This window comes from Schistocerca nitens, chromosome 4 (assembly GCF_023898315.1).
Source record: "Schistocerca nitens isolate TAMUIC-IGC-003100 chromosome 4, iqSchNite1.1, whole genome shotgun sequence".
NCBI classification, from domain to species: Eukaryota; Metazoa; Arthropoda; class Insecta; order Orthoptera; family Acrididae; genus Schistocerca; species Schistocerca nitens.
Window position 1 is genome coordinate 844,453,002 of NC_064617.1, and position 6,922 is coordinate 844,459,923.

General features: G+C 46.6%; 1 pseudogene; it reads left to right on the forward strand.

The window, feature by feature from the left end:
• The first annotated feature begins 4,154 nt into the window (after positions 1-4,154).
• Positions 4,155-4,272, forward strand: LOC126254336 (5S ribosomal RNA; annotated as a pseudogene).
• Positions 4,273-6,922: the final 2,650 nt, after the last annotated feature.

Below are 6,922 nucleotides of genomic sequence, written 5' to 3' on the forward strand. Positions count from 1 at the left end.
ATGGCTCTGAGCACTATGGGACTTAACAGCTGAGGTCATCAGTCCCCTAGAACTTAGAACTACTGAAACCTAACCAACCTAAGGACATCACACACATCCATGCCCGAGGCAGGTTTCGAACCTGCGACCTTAGCAGTCGCGCGGCTCCGGAATGAAGCGCCTAGAACCGCTCGGCCACAGTGGCCGGCGCCGCGATGTTGCCAAACTCGGATGCGGGCATCATGATGCTGTAAACAGAACCTGTATTCATCAGAAAAAATGACGTTTTGCCATTCGTGAAGCCAGGTTCGTCGTTGAGTACACCATCGCAGGCGCTCCTGTCTGTGACGCAGCGTCAAGGGTAACCGCAGCCATGGTCTCCGAGCTGATAGTCCATGCTGCTGCAAACGTCGTCGAACTGTTCGTGCAGGTGGTTCTTGTCTTGCAAACGTCCCCATCTGTTGACTTAGGGATCGAGACCTGGCTGCACGATCCGTTACAGCCATGCGGATAAGATGTCTGTCATCTCGACTGCTAGTGATACGAGGTCGTTGGGATCCAGCACGGCTTCCGTATTACCCTTCTGAACACACCGATTCCATATTCTGCTATCAATCATTGGATCTCGACCAACGCGAGCAGGAATATCTCGATACGATAAAACGCAATCGCGATAGGCTATAATCCGACCTTTATCAAAGTCGGAAACGTGATGGTACGCATTTCTCCTCGTAACACGATGCATCACAACAACGTTTCACCAGGCAACGCCGGTCAACTGCTGTTTGTGTATGAGAAATCGGTTGGAAACTTTCCTCATGTCAGCACGATGTAGGTGTCACCACCGTCGTCAACCTTGTGTAAATGCTCTGAAAAGCTAATCATTTGCATATCACAGCATCTTCTTCCTGTCGGTTAAATTTCGCGTCTGTAGCACGTCATCTTCGTGGTGTAGCAGTTTTAATGGCCAGTAGTGTAACTGATAACATTTTTTTATCTTCCAGATAAAGCAATTTTGTCGTAAAATTGAACTAATAATATGTAGACCCACAGGAGTTGGCCCATTCTATGGCCACCACGGCCCCCTGACCCCACACGACTAGAATTCATCCTCTGGTGTTTTGTAAGGGATCTGTTGTACTGAACCAAGGATAGAGACCTACAGTACCTGCATTTGAACATGTCACCGTGGAGATCTTGAATCGTACATGGAGAGAAATGAAATCTATCTAGACGTTATACGAGCCACGAACGGTGCACATATTGATGTCTATGAATGAGGAAACATAACATTATGAGTTATCATATGTTGAAACACATTTGTTAATATCTAGGATAGTTTAAAAGATATTAAAGTCTTCAGTTGTAAAGATAATTTCCGGATACCATGTACTTCGTGACTGTGATAAAGAGACCGACAGTGGTGAACGCATATTGATAGCATGTTACACTTGGGAAAGGCTCTTCAGTGAGGTAGATAGCTGACAGATCCAACTGTTGAGCTTTTTACATAATAGCTCATATAAGAACTGCAAATGAGCAATCATTTAGCAAACTGAAATTAACTGCACTATATAAACAAGAGCACAGTGAAGTTATTTTGTCCACTCACATAAGAGAACGGGACAGGAAATGCTGCGCGGGCATACTCTGCTCGTAAAGTTAAAAGCAAGCAGCGCTCCGTGTGGGGAAAGTGCCTTTCCCGACTGAAAAGTGCAGCTGCCGTACAGGATGATAAAAGAATCAAGTTCCCCTCGAGAACAGTGCGCAGAGATTTAAGTAGAGGCTGTCCTCGTATGCGTTTTTTGCGTTAGTTTTACTAGTAACACACATCTACATTCCACGTAGTGTTAAAGCACTTCGTGGAAAAGAATCCCCCTCCACCCCCAATCCCCCAGGCATGCCTACGCAATGTACTGCCAGTGACTCCGAAGGCGCGCTGCGGATGTTCAGTACAAATTTGTGAAACACGCTGGAGCTGCTTCTTGTGACGTAGTGGGGTAGACAGAGTGGGGCATCATCTGCTCAGACTTCAGTTTGCAGGCCTATGAAGGATGGAATTGCACGAATACAATCGGCGACCTTGCTTCCCTCACCCCTCTATTCCCTCCCCTCCCGTCCCCATTCCACCCCTCCCCCCCCCCCCCTGTCAGGGATTTTCTCTGCCTCGTGATGACTGGGTGTTGTGTGATGTCCTTAGGTTAGTTAGGTTTAAGTAGTTCTAAGTTCTAGGGGACTGATAACCATAGCTGATAAGTCCCATAGTGCTCAGAGCCATTTGAACCCCCCACCCCTCCCCTCCCGTACCACATCCCACGCTGCATTCTGTTGTACCATCGCAACAACTTTTATTCCTCTTTACGGCTATACTACGCTTAGACGTGCAATGCACATTTAATATTTGTTTGTAACCCACTTTATTTAAAGATAAATGCTTGTTTTATACCTTTAAAACAAAACTTTCAAGACGTAAAATAATTATAGACATTGGGTGCGAAGGCGCATTGATTGAAATCAACGGGGAAAGTTGTAAATTTATGCTGCACGGTGATCTGAGCCCAGGTTTACTGCTTATTACACAAATGCTCTGACCGCTAAGCCATCCAGATACATTGACTATCGTAACTGCACGGAATCTTCTAGAACATCACCCGTCAAACCCAACTTCTCAAATTATCCACACACTACTGAAGTAGTGGCCCCTTGCCCATTATCCTCATTATTCGCTGCTTTTCGCCGATTCCCGTAACTGTTCGAGCCTGGTGTGCATCCGCTCTGAAGAGGTCATTGACCGTCCTCACCTCAGTTACGTATATGTGGTGTCTGTACTTTCTGACATGTCCGAAAAAACAGACTCCATATATATAAATTTTTTTAGTAATCTGCGACTTTTCCGTCCCCTGAAACTATTACTCCTGCAAAATGAACAGGATTTTTTTTTTGTAGAAAACGTAATGTAATTTGATTTTCTATGGAAAAACATTTTCGCTAGAAGACGCGGTTTTCGAGTTATTCAAGAAAAAAACAGAAAATCGACCTTCAAACGCTCCACCACCACCCCACCCTCTACATCCCCACCGCCACGCCCACACCCGATCGGTCAGGAGTTTTGGTATGTTGTTCTTAGCACTACTTCCTACCACGATACAAAAATTTGCGCCTACAAGAATTTTTTCCACTAGTCGACCGTTTTTCGGTCTTCGTCGACAGGCCTATAGTCAGTCAATATTACAATGGTCATTGCACGTGGACGATAGACATTGAAACGCCAAAGGAACTAGCATAGACATGCGTATTCAAATAGAGACGGTTGTGCCGGCCGAGCGGTTCTAGGCGCTACAGTCTGGAACCGCGCGACCGCTACAGTCGCAGGTTCTAATCCTGCCTCGGCCATGGATGTGTGTGATGTCTTTAGGTTAGTTAGGTTAAAGTAGTTCTACGTTCTAGGGGACTGATGACTTTAGAAGTTAAGTCCCATGGTGCTCAGAGCCATTTGAACCAAGAGACGGTTGTAAACAGACAGAACGGCGCTTCTGTTGGCAACGCCTATACAAGACACAAACTGTCCGACGCAGTTGTTAGATCAGTTACTGCTGCTACAATAGCAGGTTAGCAAGATTTAAGTGACTCTGAAGTCAGTCGAGAATGCCTTTAAGGCGAAAAAGACGCCATTACCAGCACCTCACCGAGTTTGAACGAGGTCACGAAACAGACTACAACAATGTGGATGTTCCTTCTCCGACACTGCAGAAAGACTTGGCAGGAATGTAGCCACTTACATGACTGATGACAGGGGTAATCACGAGAATGTACGGTTGCAAGAAGACCTGGCTCCGGACAGCCATCCAGCACTACCAAGTAGGAAGACAATCGAGTTCGACGTTTGGCTCTGGCGCATCGTAATGCTCTGCAGCAACAAACCGAACAGCGGTTGGTTCCACAGAGACTCAACAAACTGTTACAAATTGCTACTTCAAGGGCAGCTCGGAGCCAGATGCCCTGTAGCATGCATTGCACTGATCTCCAACCACTGCCATTTACGACTTCAGCGGTGTTTAAGCGAGAGCTCACTGGAGGCCACAGTGGAGATCTGTTGTATTTTCTGATGAATACTGGTTCTGCTTTGGTGCTAGTGATTGCCGTGTGTTGATTAAGAGGAGACCTTTTCAGGGCCAGCCAACGGCCTTGCTGCAGTGCTAACACCGGTCCCCTTCAGATCACCGAAGTTAACCACTGTCGGGCTGGGCTAGCACTTGGATGGGTGACCATCCGGTCTCTCGAGTGCTGTTGGCAAGCAGGTTGCACTCAGCCTTTGTGAGGCAAACTTAGGAGCTACTTGACTGAGAAGTAGCGGCTCCAGCCTCGTAAACTGACATACGGCTGGGAGAGCGGTGTGCTGACCACATGCCCCTCCATATCCATATCCAGTAATGCCTGTGAGCTGAGGATGACACGGCGGCCGGTCGGAACCGTTGGGCCTTCCAAGGCCTGTTCAGATGGAGTTTTTTCGAGGGCCAGCAACCAACCAATCTGCTCACTGGACCTACACCTGGAGTAATGGTCTGGACTGCAATTTCATATGACAGCAGGATCACTCTTGTGGTCATCCGATGCAGCACAGTGTGTCGACATGTTGCCTTGGCCTGGTCGATCACCAGATCTGTCCTCAATAGAGCACATGCAAGAAATCATCGGACGACAACTTTTACGTCATCTACAACCTGCATTGCCTTAACAGTCCCTGTATTGGTCGACCAAAGGTACGAGGTGCTGTGACCGCACATTTCAGACATCGTTGCGCCTACTGCATCGGCATCCCACTTAACGTCAAATCATCACGGGATAGCTGCATCACATGTTTTTATTCACCAGGAAAACATACGTCGTCTCTGTTGTCAAAACAAAGACTTACCGGCTGCCACAACACAACACACCACCAGGTCTCCACCAACGGCCGCCAGGTACCGCTATCCGTTCGTGGAGCCTGCAGAACAGTTTCACCAGAGGTCGCAGGTAGCCTAGGAACTATTTTGCTACGCCAGGCTCGTGATCGCAAATAGTTCCGGCAGATACATCCGCCAACGGCAGAAGGCAGTTCGACGCACCGCTCAGAAGAATACAGAGCTGCCGCCCCGGCAGCCACGACCAGACACCTGTTCTAACTGGCTGATCTCTTGCTATAGTGGACGAACCTCTTGCCGTTGTAGAACTGTTTTGGGATCGAATCGGTTGTTGTTTTGGATATTGTATTATTATTTCGTTTTGGTGAGTCCAATAAATTGTTTCGTACTTGTGTTTTCCGCATTTCTATTCTGCTAGCGTAGAATAGAACCAGGCATGGAACTCCATTTCACAAGCTGACATTCGGCACATGTACAACACAATGCCGGCCGAAGTGGCCGTGCGGTTAAAGGCGCTGCAGTCTGGAACCGCAAGACCGCTACGGTCGTAGATTCGAATCCTGCCTCGGGCATGGATGTTTGTGATGTCCTTAGGTTAGTTAGGTTTAACTAGTTCTAAGTTCTAGGGGACTAATGACCTCAGCAGTTGAGTCCCATAGTGCTCCGAGCCATTTGAACCATTTTTTTTTTTTTACAACACAATGCACACAGACTTACATGCTTGCATGCAACGTTCTGGCTCTCACACCGGTTTTTAGGCCGGCATTTTGCATTTGTAATGGCATATCTCGCTCTCACATTAACAATGTTAAACGCTTAAATATGTTACCTAGACAAATGTATTCCCGAAATTTCATTACTGTAGATAAATCTAGATAAATTAGTTTTGGTGTTGCGTATTTTTCTCGACAATGTAAAACTGATTCTCCCTTCACAGATCTAAGTAGGAAAAAAAGCCGTTCTTTCTTTTTCAGATGGAGCACAGACATGTAAGCAGTGAGCAGTTAATGTTATTATGGCACCTTCACGTCTTATATTAAGCATGTACCGTTGCTGCTGCTAGTCATATTGCATTCCTTGGCTTGCTGGAACGGGGATGCGAGCAATGACGAAATAGATTTAACCTCGAAAAAATCTTGCATCTTAACCAATGACATAACTGAGGCGACTTACGTTTCCAGTCACCACTTTAGAATATTTTACTGTACAAAACAAACTGCTTCTTGCGTACACTAGCCGTCGGCGGTACTGTACTGATGTATAGAAAACGGCCTGAAATGTGGCGAGACAATTCGTGGCTGATGAATCATGATAACGCACCCGCACATTCATCGCTGCTGGTGTGTGACTATTGCACTAAAAACGAAATCACTGTGCTGCCTCAGCCTCCGTACTCTCCAGAATTAGCCCTGTGGACTCTTTTTATTTCCAAAGTTCGACACCCCGTTCAAAGGACGGAAGATCTGCAACGATAAACGAGATAAAATGTAATTCGCAGACGTCGGTTGGCGAGATCCAGCAAGAGGCGTACCAAAAGTGCTTCCGAAAGTGAAAGAAGCGTTCGGAGCGGTGTATAAATTGTGGAAGAGAGTATTTCGAAGGAGACTGTACAATAAGTAAAAGGTAAGCCTAAAAAAATTCTTGTGAACAAAGCTGCGGTATATTTTGAACAGATCTCGTATGTGATTTCCAGATCTGGAGCTCGGGCCTGATGGAGGATAACACATACCTCTATACACACTGCCTGACAGAAGAGTGAAGCACCTGGAAGGCATGGTAGAATGTCTTCGTACACATACATGTCGTCGGCGGGTAAATGATCAGAGTTGCAGTGCTCTGTAATAGGTAGAACGGCCAAAAGAGTGCATTAGTGTTGTTTGAGATTAGTTACCAGGCCCAGTAGGGTTATGTAAAGAGCGTCGTGATGTTGATCGATCACTGTGAAGGACAAGGAGATGCCGCATAATGTGAGATGATGGTATCAGCACCTGACAGAGTTTGAAAAGGGCCTCAGGGTGGATCTCCATTTGGCCGGCTGGTCC